Genomic DNA, 22214 nt, shown 5'->3' with positions numbered 1-22214 from the left:
TACACATGACTGTGCTAAATTCAGGATTGAAGAATTCATAGAAAAATCAACATAGTCACAAAGTCATTCTATCATTCCAAGATCTGCAACATAAAACATTTATTTTGACAAATTAATTATCTCATATGTAGATTTTGGATTTGAAGCAGTCTAATGAGCTCTTAAATTCAAAGTGCAGTGCTTTTTGGTACCGTGTCTGGTTGCGCTCCCTCGGCTTCAGCACAGTTAATAGGAGCAGATAATTAGGTTACAGTTTTAATTCCCAGAAGCCGGAAATATTACCTGGCAAATTACTGCCTTTGGCTGCGTTTTTAATTACCAACTACTCTTATTGAGACTCTGATAGTGAAGTTTCTGTATTGTAGTCACAATATAGATATGCTAAAGATTATATATTTTTGCATTAAAAATTATGAAATTCTGTTTGAATGAGCTGCATTTGATGCCACTGTGAAATACAGATAATGAAGCACACAATTTAATATTATTTACCGTGCAGTTGACTTGTTTTTCATCGTATGACACATTCAGCATGAAAAAGGTTTACATTTATGGTTGATAGAAACAGGGTTATTATAAAAAAAAATGTTACTTGAAATAAAATAAATGTTAAAATAAAATATTACAAATATTGTCAGGGCAACATTTATCATTTTTATTTAGTTAATCTTGATGTAAATTAAAGCTGTAATTTGAATTAATGAAAACTTTATAGACTATTAAAAATAAGAAAGAAAAGAAAATCTTGTCAGAGCAGCCAAAAAAAATGGCAAAAAACAACAAAATTACAAAAACATGAACAAAAAAAAAATAAAATAAATAAATAGAATATTAAAATAAACTCTAATTCAAAATATCAATAAAAACTATGATGCTAAAACAACCCTGAATTGAAGTGGGCTTTTCATTGCAGATCTATCAATAATGCATAAATAATACTTTTACACAGTGTTATCTATGAAACTTTGAAACTTGTAGTACAAAATAAAATAAAAATGAATATAGATATATTTGTGTTATTTTAGCATCACTGAGGTTCTATTATAGCTTTTATTAATACAGATTTTTGGATCAGATTTTATTTGTAGTTTCTTTTAATTTTAAAGTAATAATTTTAATAATTTTGCCTGTGTTTTTGTCACTTTTAGTATTTATTATTATTATTATTATTATTATTTTAAAGTTAAACTTAATTACAATTAAAATTTCCTTGGCAGCTAGCTGAAAAAAAAATAGCCATGGACATATGAATACAAATTTAACTGCTAGTCAATAAATAATATATAGAATATACATGATATCATACAGCACTGTGCTGCAGTATATGCAAGACTGTCTATACAGACTGTGTCTACTAATATTCATCAGTCAAGTGTGCTGAGAATCTCAAAATTGAGAAATATTGAATAATTGATGAGTCTTTTACTGCTGCTATTTTTTTTTATTTTAATGCATAAAAAACATGTAAATTTGATGTCATAAAAACAGCAGCTAATCAAGGATCGCCCCAAACATTCAGTCTCACGTAATGAAGCGGAGGGTCTGGCCACTGTGAAGAAAATTTGTGATGAGGACAGTGAAGCTCAGGGTGAGTCAGGCTTTATAACACACATATAACACATATATAACGCACATGCACTTCTGTTTGTGACTGGTGATCGTCCATATTGTTGGCTTTCTGTAATGACAGTATGGCTCATGTCAGGGGACGTTTGGGGTTGTTTTCAGGTCGAGCAGCTCAAGGAGACTCAGAGACGCAGAACGGATGCTAATGGAGCTGCAGTGAATTGATTGTGTTGAACTAACGAACAGAATGTCAGTAACAAGCTGAAGAAAAGGCCACGAAAACAAGTGTGGAGTACATAGTGTGTAGTGCCGTCAGATTGCTTGCAAACCATTATTATGTCTATCCATCTCTTCACCTAAACATGATTTAACAGGCAACTAGGGCTGGGGATTTGATTCAATATCGATTCACAAGATTCGATTGATTCAATTTTACATTGATTAATTTGGATATAAAGGCAATCACGTACAGTACATGTCAAATCTCAACTAATTCTTCCATAAACCCTGTCAATACTATATTAAAGTGATTTGTAAACAAGCATTTAAATTGCACATAAGGCAGTTCTATAATAAAAAAAAAATATTTTAGCAACGTTTAATGATATAATTATGCTTCTACTCCAGTTCTTCTACAGTGGTTTTATTCTCTGGAAACAATTTAGGTTCTAAAAATATTGAGCGAACATTGTTTTGAAATGTTTGAAAATCTCAAAAGGTCAAAATGTTTTCTTGTCATCATTAGAACATTATTTAAAGGAATCAAAAACATTTCTTACAACATTCTGTTTGATTTAGGTCAAAATGTAGCATTATTTGAATGTTTATTTTTAATATTCTAAGAATGTTACAATTTGTAGTTTTCTTATCGGAATCATACGATTATTATAAAGTTACTAAAACATGTTTTCTTTTGCCGTAATTACTGTTAAATATAAGTAAAGTTATAAGAAGGTTCCATTCATTTCACGAGTCATGAATCATTTCAGTTCTGATGTTCATTCATGTTGATTTGCTGTAGGAATGTGAAAGCTGAGACTTTGTTTCAGATCAAAAGTAACAAAGCATAAAGATTATTGAATGGGAGGAGCTACAGATAGTGTTTGATTTGGTTTTGTTCAAGCATCAACTGAAAGCAGCAGAGATTGATTCTTTGGATTTAAGAATCAGTTCAACCAAATGAGAATCGATTCAAATTGACATATCAATATTTTCAGCTCAAGCCTACTGCATTCTGCAGTAAAATCTTACTAAAGTGTTGTTTTCCATAATGGCTCAGTAAAAGAAGATTTGGATGTTTTTGTGCATTTTGAGCAAATCAAGCAACAGAACCTTGTTCTTGTGGAGCAGTGACGCTGATGTCAGTCCCGCTGTGTTCTACAGAGAAGGTTTGTTTGAAATCTCAGTTGTGCTGTGGGCTTGAAAAGGTATTGGTGGTGTTTTGATGTTGCCCGGCAATGCTTTTATATGGACAAGCCTTAAAAGATTCGTTCTAGGCTTTAGTCAGTTTTAAATCAGTCAGGAGAATGCAGGTGGCCTCGGGTTTGCTGGAAGGAGACGAGCTGCAGGATGCAAAGTGAGGGAAACAAAATAAATAAATAAGAATCATTGGACTTTACTTAACCCTGTATATCTACTGTATCATATTTGATACACGAAGCCTCTAAATGCTCAAAGCTTTGCTTTTAAACCTGTTTCACACACAGTCTACTACACGCTTTCTGTCTGATTGATAGTTCAGAGCTTGGAAAGTACTTTAAAAAGCATAAATGCATGTATGCATGCAAATATCTATATTTATACCTATATGCATATTATATGTACAGTATATTGACATACTAGAAAATACATTCTATACATTGCATGCATAGTAAGTATAGTATGTTATTATTTATTTCCTAAGTACATGTATATGCATAAATTTGTATACATATATGCATATGTATTTTATTATGCATTTAAATGTATACTACTATACACAGCAGTAAGTTTATGTTACCTATTAACCCTAGGTAATATGTTTTTATATTTTCTATTATGTAAATGTATATGCATATCAGTTTCTTTCTTTATATTTTCTATAATAAATGTACATACTATATAGAATATACATACTATATGCTGCAGGAATATTAAGTGTGATATGTTAATATGTATTTTCTACATATGTAAATTTATTTGCACATATGCAGCTGGGGCAGCTGTGGCCTAATGGTTAGGGAGTTGCTGGTTCTAGTCTCGGTGCTGGCAGGAGTTGTAGGTTGGACGGAGTAAATCTACAACGCTCTCTTCCACCCTCAATACTCATGACTTTAGCTGCTCACTGCTCCAGGTGTGTGTTCACTTCTCACTGCTGTGTGTGTGCACTTGGATGGGTTAAATGCAGAGCACCAATTCCGAGTATTGGTTACCATACTTGCCAAAATATCTCAACTTTTTTTTTGACTATACATTATATATAGACAATGCATACTATACATTGCAGGAATATTAAGCATACAATGTTTTTACATGCAGAGTTTTTAGGTCCTATAATTAACACCTCTTTTTTTCAGAATTTAGCAGAAAGAAATTACTCGTCATCCAGTTTTTTATATCGACTATGCATTCCGTTAGTTTTTCAAATTGGTAGGTTTTGCTGGGGCACGAAGAAATATAGAGCTGCGTATCATCAGCATAACAGTGAAAGCTAACACCATGTTTCCTGATGATATCTCCCAAGAGTAACATATAAAGCGTGAAGAGTAGCGGCCCTAGTACTGAGCCTTGAGGTACTCCATACTGAACTTGTGATCAATATGATACATCTTCATTCACTGCTACGAACTGATGGCGGTCATATAAGTACGATTTAAACCATGCTAATGCACTTCCACTGATGCCAACAAAGTGTTCAAGTCTATGCAAAAGAATGTTGTGGTCAATTGTGTCAAACGCAGCACTAAGATCCAATAAAACTAATAGAGAGATACACCCACGATCAGATGATAAGAGCAGATCATTTGTAACTCTAAGGAGAGCAGTTTCAGTACTATGATACGGTCTAAATCCTGACTGGAAATCCTCACATATAACATTTTCCTCTAAGAAGGAATATAATTGTGAGGATACTACCTTTTCTAGTATCTTTCGAGATAGGTCTATAAATGTTTTTGCAAATGCATGGAAATGTGTATTATATGCATTTAAAATGATATGCATTTAAATGCACATTCTATATAGAAAATGCATAGTATACACTGCAGGATTAGTAAGCGTAGAATGTTATTCTGAAGTGTTGTTTTTGAAAATTGTTAGTCATTAATGCTGCTGATGAACCTGTTCAGACAGGATATTATTCTGAAGAGTTTCGGACCCTCCAGCGATCTTCACACAACAGCTGAACAGGTCTGAGAGGCTGTGAGCGTTTCTGAGAGATGATGTCTTTGACACTAAAAGGCACAACTTCTGTCGAGTCGCTCGTCCCGTAAGCGTGAGGTCAGGGGAGGCGGTGACACTAGGAAGGGCTCATCCATCTGGATGGGATTCCACAAAGTTTCTGCACTAAATTAGCAGCATGAGTCACTCTAGTTGAATGATTCATCCGAGCACTTTCACAGCCCGCAGTGCTGTAAATCGCTCTAAACCTGCGCGAGGGGATTGTGCGTCTCTGCTCGCATGCATCCGCGCAGACACTGCCTTCTACAGCTGCAAGCTCTTATCTGCTCCAGATGAAGCTTTGGCGAGAAAGAACTTCAGAATAATCTCAAACCCAGCTCATGCAGGCGAGAACAGATTGAAGAGTTACTTAATTCAAGCAGATTCACCACAGTTCAAACACAGGACTAAAATGTATGGAATATCAGGAACATTTTATTTTAGTATCTTTGTTATAGTTTTTGTTTATATCTCAAAATATTTTACAATTTTAAATTTTAAATTAAGTTTATGCTTTAGTATTTTTTATGTTTTTTGCTAATTTCCATGACTTTTCCAAAATAAAATTAAAATAATTTTTGTTACTTGAAAATAAACTTTAACAGAAGTATTGTTTTAAGTATAAAATATCTATAACATATATTTTATTTTATTTTATTTTATTTTAAGGTAAAAAAAAATATATGAATTATTTTAAGCCTGAAAAAGTAATGAAAAATTGTAAAATCATTAAAAAAAATACACGGGGTAATTTAGTCAGAATTTTCAAATGTATTATTAATTTTGAATATAAGTCTCCATTATTCAGCTGATATTCTGAATTATTATGTGCAGTAATGTATGGATGAGACGTCTCCTCTGATTTATTTCTCTCATGACAGATCTATCGTATCTTTATTGGCTTTTAATTGAGTTGATCTTCATCAGTGTGGTGTTTGAAACAGAACTACAGCAGCTGTTCTACAATCAGAGTCAGGAAAGCAGAGCAGATAAAGGTGACCTTGTTTGGACGTATGCAAATAAGATGCAAAACAGGTGCTTCCGGCTGTTATCATTGGCTAGAGCGTGAACTGCTTGATTTCCTTAAGCTCCAAAGTCACTGACTTTACTGTTACTTTACCTGATTTAAAGCTGTATGCAGTCAAACAAAAACAAAAAAAACTTAACTGGCTTTTTAATTACACTGTATTGTGGATTTGTTATATCCTGTGTGATCAAAGTCAGTAATTGGTCATTTTAACACATTTTAAGGAAGAAAAACCGGTATTAGAAAGAATATATATATTATAGACAAGGCTCTCATGTTCATGAAAAAATTTGAAATGTTAGAATTCCAGCTAAAATTATTATTATTTTAGAGAATACTAATTACAATTTTATTTTATTTATTTTTTATTTTTTGTCTTTTTTTAATTCTATGTATTTTAATTATTGTTTTATTTCAGTTTTAGTTAGTTTAGTACATCATTAACAATTCATTAAAACTTTCTAGGTGAGCTTGATGAAATGTAGGGTGGGATTTTATCCATGTGGAACTGATTGGATACTGAAAGCATCTTTATGTGTTAAAAGAGAGAGAGAGAGAGAGAGAGAGAGAGAGAGAAATGGATGCTGACTACAAAAAGGAGGGTTATTTCATTCTGAAGAAAGGTTGTTAATTCAAACATGCTTGTCCTGTGAATAACACACAACACGGCCTCTACACACACTTTCCTTCAAGTTATTCACAGAAGTCTGTTTGCAAAGCTGATCCAGAAATCTCAGAAATCTCAGAAATGCTCCCAACAGCAGCAGCTTTCTGAGGGAAATGAATCGGCAAAGCTTTTGATTTCTTTAAACGGAGATCTGCTTCAGAGTTCAGTGGATATTTGCACCACATGTGTCCAGCAGAAAACATTTCCTCAGTTTTGTAAGCGTAACGCTGTGTTTTTGAAGCTCGCTGTCCTCATCGTGCTCTGAAGGGCACTTTTACGAACGACCAGATGCCCTTCAGCTCCAGTCAAACATCTCAGCGATGGCCAGAATAATAATGGAAGTCAGTGTGACGTAAACAAGGAACGCTATCCCTCCATAATGCAGCTAATGATTCGATTATACACTTTTAGCTTGAGCTCAAACTGCTAAAGTTCGTCCTGAACCTGCAGCATGAATGAATGACATACTACTAAAAGCAGAAAATAAAAAAGGGTCAAACTAAACAGTTCTCTTAACCATGACCTGTACAGCTTGTTTTGGGGAAAATACAGTCCATCAAATGTGCATTAGACCACAGAGCGATGATGTTTCATTGCTGTGTGACCAGTGAGCCAGATATGATGTGTTTTCGACTCATTATCTGCTGAATTACTCAGGTCTGCAGTGCTGTTTGTGTCTGACTCCGTGAGCGTCGTGTTGATCGTCTCGTTGGCTGAGATGCGGTTGAGTGCTTTGGCCCTCGGCCCCGTCGCCGCTCATCACATCACAGACACAGAAGAAGTGACGTGTTTCTCTCGACCGATGAATCCACAGGAGCCTCAGTGATGAACGGATCCAGCTAATGCAGATCTGCTGGTCTGAATCCGATCGTTTCATGGGTTTCATTGAACGGAATGGACAGGAACGCTAAAGGAAGTCAGGAACAGTCTTCACAACACAGGTGATGCTGCAACGATTCTTCTTACTAATGGAAATACAGTATTTTTTTCTCGCTCTGCTGCAGAGAATGATGGGAAATGTAGTTTGGTCACAGAAGCTCTGTCTGATATACTGAACTTTTACTATACAGGACTGTTCAGAGGTTTGGGACACTGCTATTTTAGATATTTTCTAAAACACGTTAGGAATTTTTTTATTAAAAAGTAGGTATAATGCAACGTAAATGTCTGCTAAATGCATAATTTTAATTTCATTTTAATTTACTATTTAAATCAGCTGTGTTCTGTGTGTATCTGTGTTAAAGTTTAATGTATTTCTGTATTTTCAGCATCATTCCTCCAGTCTTCAGTGTCACATGATCTTCAGAAATCATTCTGAAATTGAAGTCATTTCATAATTTATGAATTTTTCAGTATTAAATATTGAATTTTGCACTGTTTCCCTGTGAAGCTTCTTTGAAAGAAATATAAGTTACTATCATCAAGTAAATCTAAAGCCACCATAAAAAATAATATACATATATATATATATATATATATAGATAGATATATGTATAAATATATTCATTATTTAAAATAAGATAAAATATTAAAAAAATGTAAAAATAAGATGAAAATAATAATAAAAGAAAAAAGTACGAAAAACATTTACAAAATAATGAAATGATACACATTTAAAAACAGTGTTTAGTAGAGTGAGACATGAGAATCAGACGTACTGAGAATGTGTGAGAATCTGAAGAATACACTTGTTATAGAAAGTGTGAGTGTGTGAGAGATTGTGGGATTTCTCTGTCATCGGTGCTGCAAGCTCATTCTTTCTCAGTGACGTTACAAACAGGAGCCGTCATTATGAGGTGACTTTAGACATTAAAACTCCTCATGAACCTGTTCAGACAGGAACACATTCAACTGCAGATCAACACCGGATCACGCTCACAGTAACACACACACACACTCCCACACACACACACACACTCACTCCCACACACACTCACTCCCACACAGACACAGCTGCACACTCCCACACACACACACATACTCACAAACACACACTCACGCTCACTCTCTCACACACACACACACACACACACACACACACACACACACACACACACACACACACACACCCACACAAACACTCTCACTCCCACACACACACACATACTCACAAACACACACACACACACACACACACTCCCACACACACACACACACTCACTCCCACACACACACACACATACTCACAAACACACACTCACGCTCACTCTCAAACACTCACACACACACGCTCACATAATAATAATAATAATAATAATAGTTTTAATGTTTTAACATTTCAATTAAGATATTAAGACTTTATTAAGTAATGTAGAATAAAGTTGTAATTACAGTTTCATTTTTATTTTAGATTTTCTTCTTTTTTGTATTTTCTTTTAATGTTCATAGTTTTTTCTCCTTTTTTAGTTAATTTAATTCATCAAGTTAAACTAAATTAAAATGAGAAATGATGCCTTGGCAACTAGCTGAGATAAGTGTTTTGTGTTTATTTATTTATTTTTTTCTAGTTAAAAAAATTTTGAATAGTGAAATATTACAATAGAAATGTTTATTAATTTGTTTAGAAAATAATAATAATAATACATTGTTTAACTTTTGAAAATGACAAAATAAGATAATGCATTACATTGTTTCAGTTTTTATTAATATTCTAAACTAGTTTTTTATTATTTATAACTTCTATCTTCATTTTAATTTTAGTTAGGTTTAGTGATTTTATATTAGTTTTTTCATGTCTACAGTATATGTTTTTATTCATTTGTTTCATTCATTTTCAGTACAGTAAATTCAATAAATCTGATCTCTTTAATATGCATTTGTGTACAAAACAAAGAGCAAAACAAAAATATTAACACAGCGATAAATATAAGTATTGTGATTTTACAGATTAAAGTAAAAATAAAAATATTATTATATTATTTTACAGTAAAATATTACAGTAGTATTTTTTAGACTTCATTTTATTATTATTATTATTATTATTATTATTATTATTATTATCATTATTATTATTATTATCATGTTTTATTTACTAATATAAAATTAATATTACTATTATTATTAAAATAAAAAGTATAATATTATTATACGTATTATTATTATTATTATTATTATTATAGCCATATTGATAAAATTAATCATACAATTTATATGCAAATTGTGCACACCTCTAAACAACTTAAGACTTTATGATTTTTTAAAATCTACATTTTATATGTATTTATTATTATTATTATTATTATTATTATTATTATTTTATAGCTATGTTGATATTGAATTTAGCCAAATTGTCCAGTACTAGTCTTTGTCTTTGAAAAGTCAAAATGCATAAATGTAATGTAAAGAATGAACCCAATAATTTATATAAAATGTATAACATGACTCATGAATATTTACTCCATGTTTCAACCGTCTAATTTAACGAGCATCTATCAATGAATTTGTGCTCAAAACCAGAAGCTATGGGAAGAGTCTGCTGCTTTACTGTTCTTTGCTTTTCTTATTGTTTGGCCCTCTATCAGATCAGACCTGAGAGGCGTTTCTGGGTCACGGTGCAGTAGTTTGCTGTTATTTTGGTCATTGTCACCTCAGGCAGACAGAATGACGTCAGTTGATTATTACTAGACCCATTTCTGATTAAAACACTATTTATATCAGTTTAATCCCGATTATATGTGCTCAGAGTGTCTGAACAGTGCTGCGGCTGATTGTGAGGAAAGGTGATGGCCATCTGAATGAGTGTGTGTTTGTGATTCTGAACACCTTTCTGATCTTCAGATGCACTATATGTTATTCAGAGTGATAATAATATGTGCTGAACTCCATCAGCCTCTCATATGCTCTCATTATAATCAGCACAACTATCTTCTCAGGCATCACATTCATAATAATAATAATAATAATAATAATGACAGTAGCAAATAAAAGTTTATTATTGTTATTGGTAATAGTAATGTTTTTATAAATATTTAATAATAATATAAGTTTGTAATAATAATAACAGTAATGATAACAATAACAATGCTCTGTAGAATTTTTTAAAATAAATTGTTTTATATAAATATTCAATAATAATAATAATAACAATAATACCAATGTTTCACATAAATATTAATTAATAATAAAAATATTATAATGTCAATAATAATATATTAATAATATTATTATAATTATAAAATAATAATAAATATTTAGATGACTGCAGAGTTTGGACTAGTACGGTAGATGTCGGGCTAGTTCTGTAGATGTTGAACTAGTCCTGTTTATGTTGGACTAGTACTGTAGGTGTTGGACTAGTAGGTGTAGGACTAGTACTGTAGGTGTTGGACTAGTAGGTGTAGGACTAGTACTGTAGGTGTAGGAATAGTAGGTATAGGACCAGTAGGTGTAGTGCTTGTACTGTAGATGTAGGACTAGTACTGTAGGTGTTGGACTAGTAGGTGTAAGACTAGTACTGTAGGTGTTGGACTAGTATGTGTTGGACTAGTACTGTAGGTGTAGGACTAGTACTGTAGGTGTTGGACTAGTAGGTGTAGGACTAGTACTGTAGGTGTTGGACTAGTATGTGTTGGACTAGTACTGTAGGTGTAGGACTAGTAGGTGTAGGACTAGTACTGTAGGTGTTGGACTAGTAGGTGTAGGACTAGTACTGTAGGTGTAGGACTAGTACTGTAGGTGTAGGACTTGTACTGTAGGTGTTGGACTAGTAGGTGTAGGACTAGTACTGTAGGTGTTGGACTAGTAGGTGTAGGACTAGTACTGTAGGTGTAGGACTAGTACTGTAGGTGTAGGACTTGTACTGTAGGTGTTGGACTAGTAGGTGTAGGACTAGTACTGTAGGTGTAGGACTAGTAGGTGTAGGACTTGTACTGTAGGTGTTGGACTAGTAGGTGTAGGACTAGTACTGTAGGTGTTGGACTAGTAGGTGTAGGACTAGTACTGTAGGTGTAGGACTAGTACTGTAGGTGTAGGACTTGTACTGTAGGTGTTGGACTAGTAGGTGTAGGACTAGTACTGTAGGTGTTGGACTAGTAGGTGTAGGACTAGTACTGTAGGTGTTGGACTAGTAGGTGTAGGACTAGTACTGTAGGTGTAGGACTAGTACTGTAGGTGTTGGACTAGTAGGTGTAGGACTAGTACTGTAGGTGTTGGACTAGTATGTGTTGGACTAGTACTGTAGGTGTTGGACTAGTAGGTATAGGACCAGTAGGTGTAGTGCTTGTACTGTAGATGTAGGACCAGTAGGTGTAGGACTAGTACTGTAGGTGTTGGACTAGTAGGTGTAGGACCAGTAGGTGTAGTGCTAGTACTGTAGATGTAGGACTAGTACTGTAGGTGTTGGACTAGTACTGTAGATGTATGACTTGTATTGTAGGTGTTGGACTAGTACTGTAGGTGTTGGACTAGTACTGTAGGTGTTGGACTAGTACGTATAGGACTAGTACTCTAGGTGTAGGACTAGTAGGTGTAAGACTAGTACTGTAGGTGTTGGACTAGTACGTATAGGACTAGTACTCTAGGTGTAGGACTAGTACAGTAGGTGTTGGACTAGTACTGTAGGTGTTGGACTAGTAGGTATAGGACCAGTAGGTGTAGGACTAGTACTGTAGGTGTTGGACTAGTAGGTGTAAGACTAGTACTGTAGGTGTTGGACTAGTAGGTGTAGGACCAGTAGGTGTAGTGCTAGTACTGTAGATGTAGGACTAGTACTGTAGGTGTTGGACTAGTACTGTAGATGTATGACTTGTACTGTAGGTGTTGGACTAGTACGTATAGGACTAGTACTGTAGGTGTTGGACTAGTAGGTGTAGGACAAGTACTGTAGGGGTTGGACTAGTACAGTAGGTGTTGGACTAGTACTGTAGATGTATGACTTGTACTGTAGGTGTTGGACTAGTACGTATAGGACTAGTACTGTAGGTGTTGGACTAGTAAGTGTAGGACAAGTACTGTAGGTGTTGGACTAGTTCTGTAGTTCTGTAGATGTTCGACTAGTCCTGTAGATCAGGGTTATTCAAATCTTGCCCTGGAGGGCCAATGAGGTGCAGAGTTTGGCTCCAACCCTGATCAAAGTCACCTGCCTGTGATTTTCTAATGATCCCAAAAACACTGATTAGCATGCTAAGGTGTGTTTGATCAGGGTTGGAGCCAAACTCTGCACGGCACTGGCCCTCCAGGGCAAGATTTGAATAACCCTGCTGTGGGTGTTGGACTAGTACTGTAGATGTTGGACTAATACTGTAGATGTTGACCTAGTACTACAGATGTTGCACTAGTTCTGTAGATTTTGAACTATTACTATAGTAGATGTTGCACTAGTATTCATTCTGTAAACGTGTTCTGTGTTTCATGCCAGCGGCTGTTATGCTGGTTCCTGATGGTCAAACCGAAGACGGATTTGAGACTCATTTCGCCACTAACTGTCTAGGTCACTTTCTGCTGACCCGCCTTCTGCTGGACAGCCTGGTGCATTCTGGGAATGATGGCTGGTGCTCAAGGGTCTTCAGCATCTCGTCCTCAGCACACTATGCCGCTGGTGCTGGTCTGCAGGATCTTCTCAGCATGTGAGTTGAAAAACACGGCGCACATCTGCAGTGGAAATCAGTGACCCGGAGCCAGACTTAATCTGCAGATCTAGAACGCAGAGATGCTGAAATAAATCATAGATAAGAGCCATCTGGCTGGGAGCGAGAAGATTTGGTATGTTCTGCTTCACGTGTGATGCTGGTGATTGGTTAGTCATGTCATTGCTCATATCTTACATCAAAAACACTGAAGATATGGATTCATAAATCCTCCTGTAGCACAAACGCCCTGTTCCACCTGCAGACCCCCATCTGTATTGCCCTCAAAACGTTCAATGTTTTCATTCTCTACATATCTGTAGAGTCTCAGTCTATCATGTGAGGGTTGAATCTATTAGCTGGTGGAGATTCTACTGTTCTGTTTATTTTATCGTGGTAAATGTATTTTACAGGAGCCGGGACTGTTTTATGTTATTTACACATGAGTGATGAATAAACATGTGCTAATGTGAAAATGCAGAGCAGGGCGTGATACAAACATGTCAACATGAGAAAGGCTGATTTTTATTTTACAGTAGCATTATCAGAATTTGCCACTTTAATTTCCTTTTCTTCTGAGATAGGGTCAGTCATAACTTTGTCCTTGCATGTGTTCGTATTTATGCATCATTTATTCGGCTGGTTTGTGTTCATATTTCACTCTAGTGCAGGTTGTTAGTTTTTTGTTCTGTGGTCTGATAAATGACTGTAGAAGAGCTCAGACTGACATTACAGTCGTGTTCCCAGTGTTTCTGTGTGTGTGAGATGAGAAGCTCGTCTCGTGTGTGATACACTCCTCTTTGTCCTGTGTTTCACTCGTGAAAGTCGCTCTTCAGAACACCAGTGAAACTGCCACCAGATCTCATGCATTTACACTGAGAGCTGCTGATTGGTCTGAAGGTGACACGAACGTCATGTGATATGGGCGTGTCCAGAAATATGACAAAGCTGAAAAAGGTTTCACTTTATGTAAATGAGCAGTGATGCGGTACAGCAACTACCAATAGTTGTGAAACACTACACGCATATGAATAGACTTGAAATTGATGTCAGTAAAGTTTTTATGTTACATTTAAATAAAATTAAAATAAAAAATAAAATAAAATAAATATCACAGGAAAATGTTGTTATTTTAGTATTATTTACTATTATTTATTTTATTTTTTTTTTTTGTTTTAATTTAGATTTCATTTTATTTATATTTTCTGTTTTTACTTTTTTAATTTCGGTATAATTTTTTTATTATATAATTTACTAGGTTTTACTATAATTTGTTGTTTTGTCATCATTGTTAATTTTTGTTTTTTGTTTCAATGTCTGTATAGTTTCAGTTTTTAATTGTTCTAGTAAAGTTAATCTAAACAAAACAAACTGTATATGTTAGAATATATATATATATATATATATATATATATATATATATATATATATATATATATATATATATATATATATAGTTAGTTAGTTAGTTAGTTACTTAGTTAGTTTATAGTTTGTAAATATTAAATTAACATTAATATTAGATAGTTTTATATTTTCTCTTTTCATTTTAATTTTAGTTAAACTTTTAATAATGTTGTTGTTTGTTTTTGTCATATTTATATTTATATTTCAATTTATATTTAGTTTTTAGTAAGTTGTATTTTTGTTATAATTATAATTTTGTTTAAGTTTGGCACTCCAACCTGAGAAATAAAATAAATGTAAGTTTTTAATATTTTATGAAAATGTTTTTTTTTAATGATTTTCTTAATTTTAGTATAATATGCTATTATAGTTTTTTTGTATTTTAATGCAGATTTTATTTTATATTTTCTGTTTTTATTTTAATTTAAGTGTCAATTCATTTTTTATGAGAACTTTTTTTAAGTTTAATTATTATTATAACTTAATTTTAGTTAATAATAACCCTGATGAAAAACGTAAATTATTTGACTAATATACAAGCATGATATAAGAATAAATATCCAGGTTTTTTTTTTTTGTTTGTTTTTTTTGAGAACCTTCTTTCTTCGTGTTTGATTGTGACCTGAAATACGACTGATCGTGACAAGCTTGCTGTGCTTCATTCAGTGACTCAGCTGGGAGTTATGAGATTATGGATGACTGACGTTTCTAAATCAATAGATTGTGTATTGATTCTTGAATTAATTAACCGAGATGTTTGTGTGCGTGAAGCCCTCGGGGACAGGAGCTCCTCCGAAACGCCTTCAAGTCCCAACAGCAATATCCTGAGTTTCCCAGAAGATCATGTGACCAGTTCATCTCTGTGTGTTTCTTCATCAGCAGGGTGGAAGATTCCCGCTCGTTTGTTTTGTATCTGAAGGAGGTTATTGTTCACGACGCTGATGCGAGGAGACACTTCTGTCGTGTGATTAATCATTCAGAGCACTTCCTTTAACAAACCACCTTTGGGAAGCGTCTGTCCTCCGAGCGTGAATCACATCTACAGACGACTTTACTGTAGCTTTACTGTATCCTGATAAACTTAAACAGGCAATGAATCAATCTGAAGGGACAGTCATTGAAAATATTATTAGTAATACGGGTTTTTTAGTGTCTTGTACAGTACTTTCTTTTCAGTTGATTAATAATAAAAAAAAAAGAGATCAAATGTCACCTTAAAATTCAAAGAAAAACTAAATTTTGCATTTTGATATAATCATTTTTGGGGGGCTGTTAAGAGTTTTTTTCTACCTTATTTAAGTGCTATTACATTTTAATAACATGTTTTCCCATACAAATTCTCATTAGGATCAGTCTGTTTATGAGTGTCATCTTCACAAACTAAACATTAAAATTATTATAAAACTGAAAAAAAAAAAATATAATAATAATAATCCCACCAATTTTATTAAATTTACCCACTAAACATATTTGTATAATAATGATAATAAAGCTAAAAATTCAGTCATAATGCAATGTTTATATATATATATATATATATATATATATATATATTAAGCTATTTGCCAAGGATACATTTCTCATTTTCATTTACTTCACTTACAGTAAAATAAGTAAATAATAATAATAATAATAATGCAATAAAATTACTAAAACTAAGATAAAAATAGACATATTTATAAGAAAGCTAAAAAAAAGTTAGTTTAGTTAGAAAAACTTGATATTGAAAATATTGAATTTCTGTATTGTATTTTGAACTAATTACTGTATATTAGTGATTAATAACAGCGCTGTTTTATATCTGTGTCACTGAAGACACATGCATCTATTTGAAACCATTTAAAACTGTGTGAAATTCAGAAGCGCTTGGAAGTCGATTAATGAAGGAGTGAAATATTGCTGAATGTTTTGCAGGAGTTTCACTCTTTACACAGATGCATGTTCAAGTGCAGCGCGTGAAACTTCACGATGGTTTGATGTTTCTTTTCTCAAAGCTAATGTGATTTTTATGACTTTGTCCTTCATCTGTCCTTGTGTCTGTATAATAAGAGATAAAGATTGGTGTGAGTCAGGAGTACGGTAGGCCGCTCACACTGTAATTCTTTACAGGAACAGCTTCTGTGTGATGATGAATACTGAATATAGCTTTTATTGTTAATGTGCTCCTGTTAAAAGCCTCTCAAACTCAATACTTTATATGAGTTTGCATCAGCAGATATTTCCCAATACTTCGTCTGAAATTTGAATTCTGTTTTTGCACAAGCCTTCAGTGTCATTAGTAATAAATATTAAAATAATTATAAAATAAAGAACATTCCCACTAATAATAATCAGAAACAACGATAACTCTATTTACCCACTTGAATGTATAATAATAATAATCAATATTATATAATTATTATTATTCTATTATAAGTAGGGTCATAATTTATTATTATTATTAAATCCATGTGATTATGTTGATGATGATAATGATAATAATAATTTAAAAAATATTATTATTATTATTATTATTATTATTATTATTATTATTATTATTATTAATAGGTAGATTAGTAGTAGTAGTAGTAGTATACAGTTATTGTTGTTTAGAATTCTATTGCAGTAAAATGTTGAAATATTATTAAACCCATTTGTGAATAATAATAATAATGATTATTATTATTTTATTTTATTATAAAGGGCTAATTTATTATTATTATTATTATTATTATTATTATTATTATTATTATTATTATTATTAAATATTATATTATAACAACGATACAAATATTATTATTAATATTTTTGTATTATAAAGTGTTAATTTATTATTATGAAACTCAATAATAATATTTTGTTATTATTAATAATTATATTTTAATAAAGAGATATTATTATTATTATTATTATTATTATTATTATTATTATTATTATTAAGGGCTAATTTGTTATTATTAAACCCATTAGAAAATCATACTATATTAATAATAATAATAATAATAATAATAAGCTAATATGTTATTATTATTATTATTATTATTATTATTATTATTATTATTATTATTATTATAAAGGGCTAGTTTATTATTATTAAACTCAATTAAGAAAAATGTATTATTATTATTATTATTATTAAATATTATATTATAGTAAAGATAACAAACATATTATTATTACTATCTTTTTATTATAAATTGTTCATTTATTATTATGAAATTCGTTTGAAAATAATAATATATTGTTATTATTAATAATTTTAATTATAATAAAGAGCTAATATAGTATTATTATTATTATTATTATTATTATTATTATTAAGGGCTAATTTATTATTATTAAACCCATTAGAAAATCATAATATATTATTAATAATAATTATTATTATATTGTAATAAAAAGCTAACATATTATCATTATAAAGGGCTAATTTATTATTATTAAACTCATTAGAAAATCATAATATATTCATAACAATAATAGTCATTATTATATTATAATAAAAAGCTAATATATTATTATTATAAAGGCCTTTTTTTATTATTATTAAACCCATTCAAAAATAATAATATATTATAAATAAAAATAATTATTCTATTTGAATAAATAGCTAATATATTATTGATATTATTGTTATTATTATTATCATCATCAGTCGTGATGCAGAACGAGACTGAGATGTGTGTCATGTTTGATCTCCAGACTCCGGCTGAAGGTGCAGCTGATGTTTCTCTGGATCTGGAAGGAGTTGGTGGATGTTGTGTGTGTGAAGGGTCTTACGATGAAGATCTTCAGCTGGACTCTGGAGAAACACCTGCGATCCTCCAGGACTCACTCTTAGTTTAACAGAGTTCCTTCATGTTTGTGAACTGGACTAACATCAGTGGAACTGAAGGTGGACGTCGATCAGATGCAGCGCGAATGAACGATTGACAATCTCATACCGGAGAACTGTGACCGATGGAGGAAACCATGTAGCTCCTGTCCATTATTTCTGGTTCTTCTGAAGGGCTTGGCGCTGTTGAAGGATCTTCCCTCACTGTGAGTGTTTCTGTCATGACGGTATAAAAAAAAAGCTCCCTTCCACCAAAATCTCCTGCAAAGTGCTGCTGCAGTTTCTTCTCTTCTCTCAAACCTCTGCTGCGTTTGCTGAAGCTCCCGCTCTGCTCAGTAACAAACACTCATTTCACCTTCTTGAAAGTCAACATGACGGACTCATTTCCCTATAAACATGCTCTCAATGTGAATGATTCATCCGTGCACGTTATTTCAAGTAAACAATGTCTGTTTTTGTAATTGTTCATCAAAAAGTAGTAACTCCATCTCCAGCTAACAGAGAACGTTCCCATAACGTTTTTTAAAGGTTATGCAAATGTAAGGACAGACATTCTTAAAATAATTTTTATGGAACGTACTGATAATGTTTTTTTAATACGTGTTCTCATCATGTTCTCAGAACATCATGTTCATTCATCAGTAACAACAACTGAAGGTTCTCATAGTGTTTTCAAAATGATAACGTGGAATTTTCGTTCGCATAACCAAGAATTATTAAAGTCCATTAACAATAAAAAAGAGAGAAAATTTAAATGTAACATTCTCATATATATTTTTTTAAATGATAGAATGTAACATTCCTCTAACGTTTGCATAACCGAGAAGAAACATAAAAATGGGTTTTAAACCTTTAGAGAACATTTAAATGTAACATTCTCATAACGATTTCTAGATGATAGAATGGAATGTTTGTCTAATGTTTGCATAAAAACTTTCTGAATACCTTAAAAAAATTATATTATCAATGTTTAAATAAACATTTACAAATAACGTTTTCATAATGATTTCAAAATTATAAAACGGAATGTTCCTCTTACGTTCACAAACCAAGAAACGTTATTTATAAAAATGTTAATTCTCATTAAATTTTCAAAATTTAGAGAATGCAATGTTTCTCTTTAGTTCGGAAAACCAAGAGAAATAGTTGTTTAAATGTAAATATTAAGCATTTTAAACATTGAGAGAACATTTCAATTAAATGTTTTCACAATGTTTTCAATCTGATAAATGGAATGTTCCACTAAGGTTCGCAAAACGAAAAAAAAAGAAAATATTCCTTAAATATTATAAAAATTTACGTTTTAAACGTTAAGAGAACATTCCTATATAACGTTCTCATAACGTTTTCTAAATTATAGAATAGAAAGTTTCTAACGTTCACATAACAAGAAGAAATTAATACATAATGTTTTCACATTTAAAAATCACGTTTTCATAATTTAATGAGAATGTTGCCAAAACGTTGCTGGAACGTCTTTTGTTAGCTGGTCTAAACTGTCTGTCGTTGTGGTTATTGAAACAGTGTTTCATGTCTATTTTTACTGTGGTAAAATCACTGTACTGCACAACCTTGTGCTTTTTTAAAACAACATGATGTTCAATCAATAGTTACATTTATTAAAATTGATAACTAGTTGATCAAATATTCCACCAAGTGTATACTGTAGTTCATAAAAGCTAAACGTTTTGGTTCTCAAGCAGCAGAATCTTGATGCATTAAAACAATATCATTTGGATTAGATTTGCAATGACTTAAACAGGATTCAGAGTCTGAGCGATTCATTTATAAGCCAATTTAATACACTACATCAAATAATGAAAACATCCATATTTTAATTAATAGAAAGAAAGCTTTTTTTGATTCCCTTTGAATGTTATCAGAGAATATAACACTGTAAAAGAGCGACTGAGACGGATTTATTGACGATGATTCCCCTAAAACAATCAATGATGTCTGAACAAACACTTCTTTCTGAAACACAGAAGTGTGACAGGCACATATCCAAAGGATTTTTATGATATCACACTCACGTTAATGGTGCAAAATTATAATGAAAGGAATAATTTACTTAAAATGATCGACTGTCCCTTGAACACAAACCCAAAAGAGTTTCTCGTGTCAACGTTTGTCTCAAAATCTAAGAAACTGAAAGAAAGCAAGTGAATCTTTGAATGAATGACTGAATATTCATTTATAAATAATAACCACATTGCATCTTCTGTGTTGTATGCAGGTTTTGTTCTTTGATTCATGTCTGCTGTGTGATATTGATTACTGTAGGTGTTATTAATATTCAGTACGCTGATGTCAGTGTCGTGTGTCGTGTTCACTTTTCTTCATGTTTCAGAAGAAAACTTGCACTGTAAAAACGAAGAGGTTTGCTAAATGCTTTTATGACTGATGATCTTGCATATGAAATGCACTTTAGCAAGAATAATTTTTAAAGCAGGTGACAGTGTGACACTGTAAAGGTGAATCTCGCAATCTATAAAAAAAAATGAATCCAACAGGAAAATAAAGCAACTTTTGGTATTTATCTTTTCTATTATTATTTATTTATTTTTACATTACATTTTACAATTGCATGACACTCTCCTTGATTGTAAAGCATTTAAAAATCACGATAGTACTTGGTCTTAAGAAAAAATGTTTTATTTTATTTTGTATTGCATCCCTGTTTTGAGGGAAATGTTATGAAACTGATGTCTCAAATAATTCTTTAAGTTTTTATGTTCCCTTTTTCATTTGAGTTTGAGGTTAAATGTGTCCTCAATATATATTTTTTGTAAGATTCACATTTACATTTTAATAAACTTGACATGTATTCTTATTAAAGAATACATTGAGACACTGTTTTCCAAATGAATGTTGTTCAGTGCTTTGGCGCAATGTATTTTGTTTAAAGCACTATATAAATAAAGGTGATTGATTGATTGATTGATTAAAATGTGAGTTCAGGTAGAATGGAAGAAAGACTTTCAAATGTGTCTGATTGAAATTTGTAATTTTTATTGTCATTCTTGCCAACAAACAGCATATAGTATGAAATCTAACTGTTCAGTGTTTAAGCTTCAAATATTATTTTGTATGATTTAATGAAATCCATATGTGACTTTCTGGAATAATTTACCAAAGCGAACAAAAATGAGATTCAGCACATTTTGTTTGTCATTATTATTATTATTATTATTATTATGTCATAATCTGGTTTCAGTGATTCTGAACATGTTCAGTGTTTTTCTTACAGATGCGTTTGTTGTTTATGAAGTCATGATTACCCATGAGCCTCTTTGTCTGAGCCAATTCACATGCAATAACTGGTAAATATACCAAAACTTGTTTCTTTCTCTGTGATGAAAAAGTGAAGCCTCAATCATCCTGTCTGAATATTCCCTATCAATATCTGCAATAATAATAACAATAATAAAATCATGTCCTGTTTCTTAAAGTCTGTCCTCTGTTGAATGTTCCAAACTTTCCTGTTCTTACAACTTTCACTAATGTTTTTTAAATGTTATATAAACGTTAGAACAAAATGTTCTTAAAGTAATGTTTATGGAATGTTCTTGTAACTTTGTTGATATTTCATATTTGTGCTCATAATGTTGAGATGATGCTATTTTACACTGAACATTTAATGAATGTTTTTGTAACCTTTAAATAACGTTATAATCATGACAAGAAAACTGGACATTTTAATGTTTGTAGAATATTAAAATTAAACTTTTAAAGAATGTTATATTTTGGGCA

At 32.0% G+C, this 22214-nt stretch overlaps 1 long non-coding RNA gene across 1 annotated transcript in view; it reads left to right on the top strand.

Annotated features, from left to right (window-relative positions):
- Positions 1–21912, top strand: part of LOC128020067 (uncharacterized) — a 30907-nt gene extending 8995 nt beyond the window's left edge. The window contains exons 3-5 of the long non-coding RNA XR_008185280.1: positions 1520–1588; positions 13033–13240; positions 18329–21912. This is a non-coding gene — a long non-coding RNA (uncharacterized LOC128020067). The remainder of the gene's footprint in view (positions 1–1519; positions 1589–13032; positions 13241–18328) is intronic.
- Positions 21913–22214: the final 302 nt, after the last annotated feature.

The sequence above is a fragment of the Carassius gibelio genome, chromosome A9 (assembly GCF_023724105.1).
Source record: "Carassius gibelio isolate Cgi1373 ecotype wild population from Czech Republic chromosome A9, carGib1.2-hapl.c, whole genome shotgun sequence".
Classification (NCBI taxonomy): domain Eukaryota; kingdom Metazoa; phylum Chordata; class Actinopteri; order Cypriniformes; family Cyprinidae; genus Carassius; species Carassius gibelio.
The sequence above is the reverse complement of the archived record's forward strand: the minus strand, read 5'-3'. Positions and strand labels throughout refer to the sequence as shown.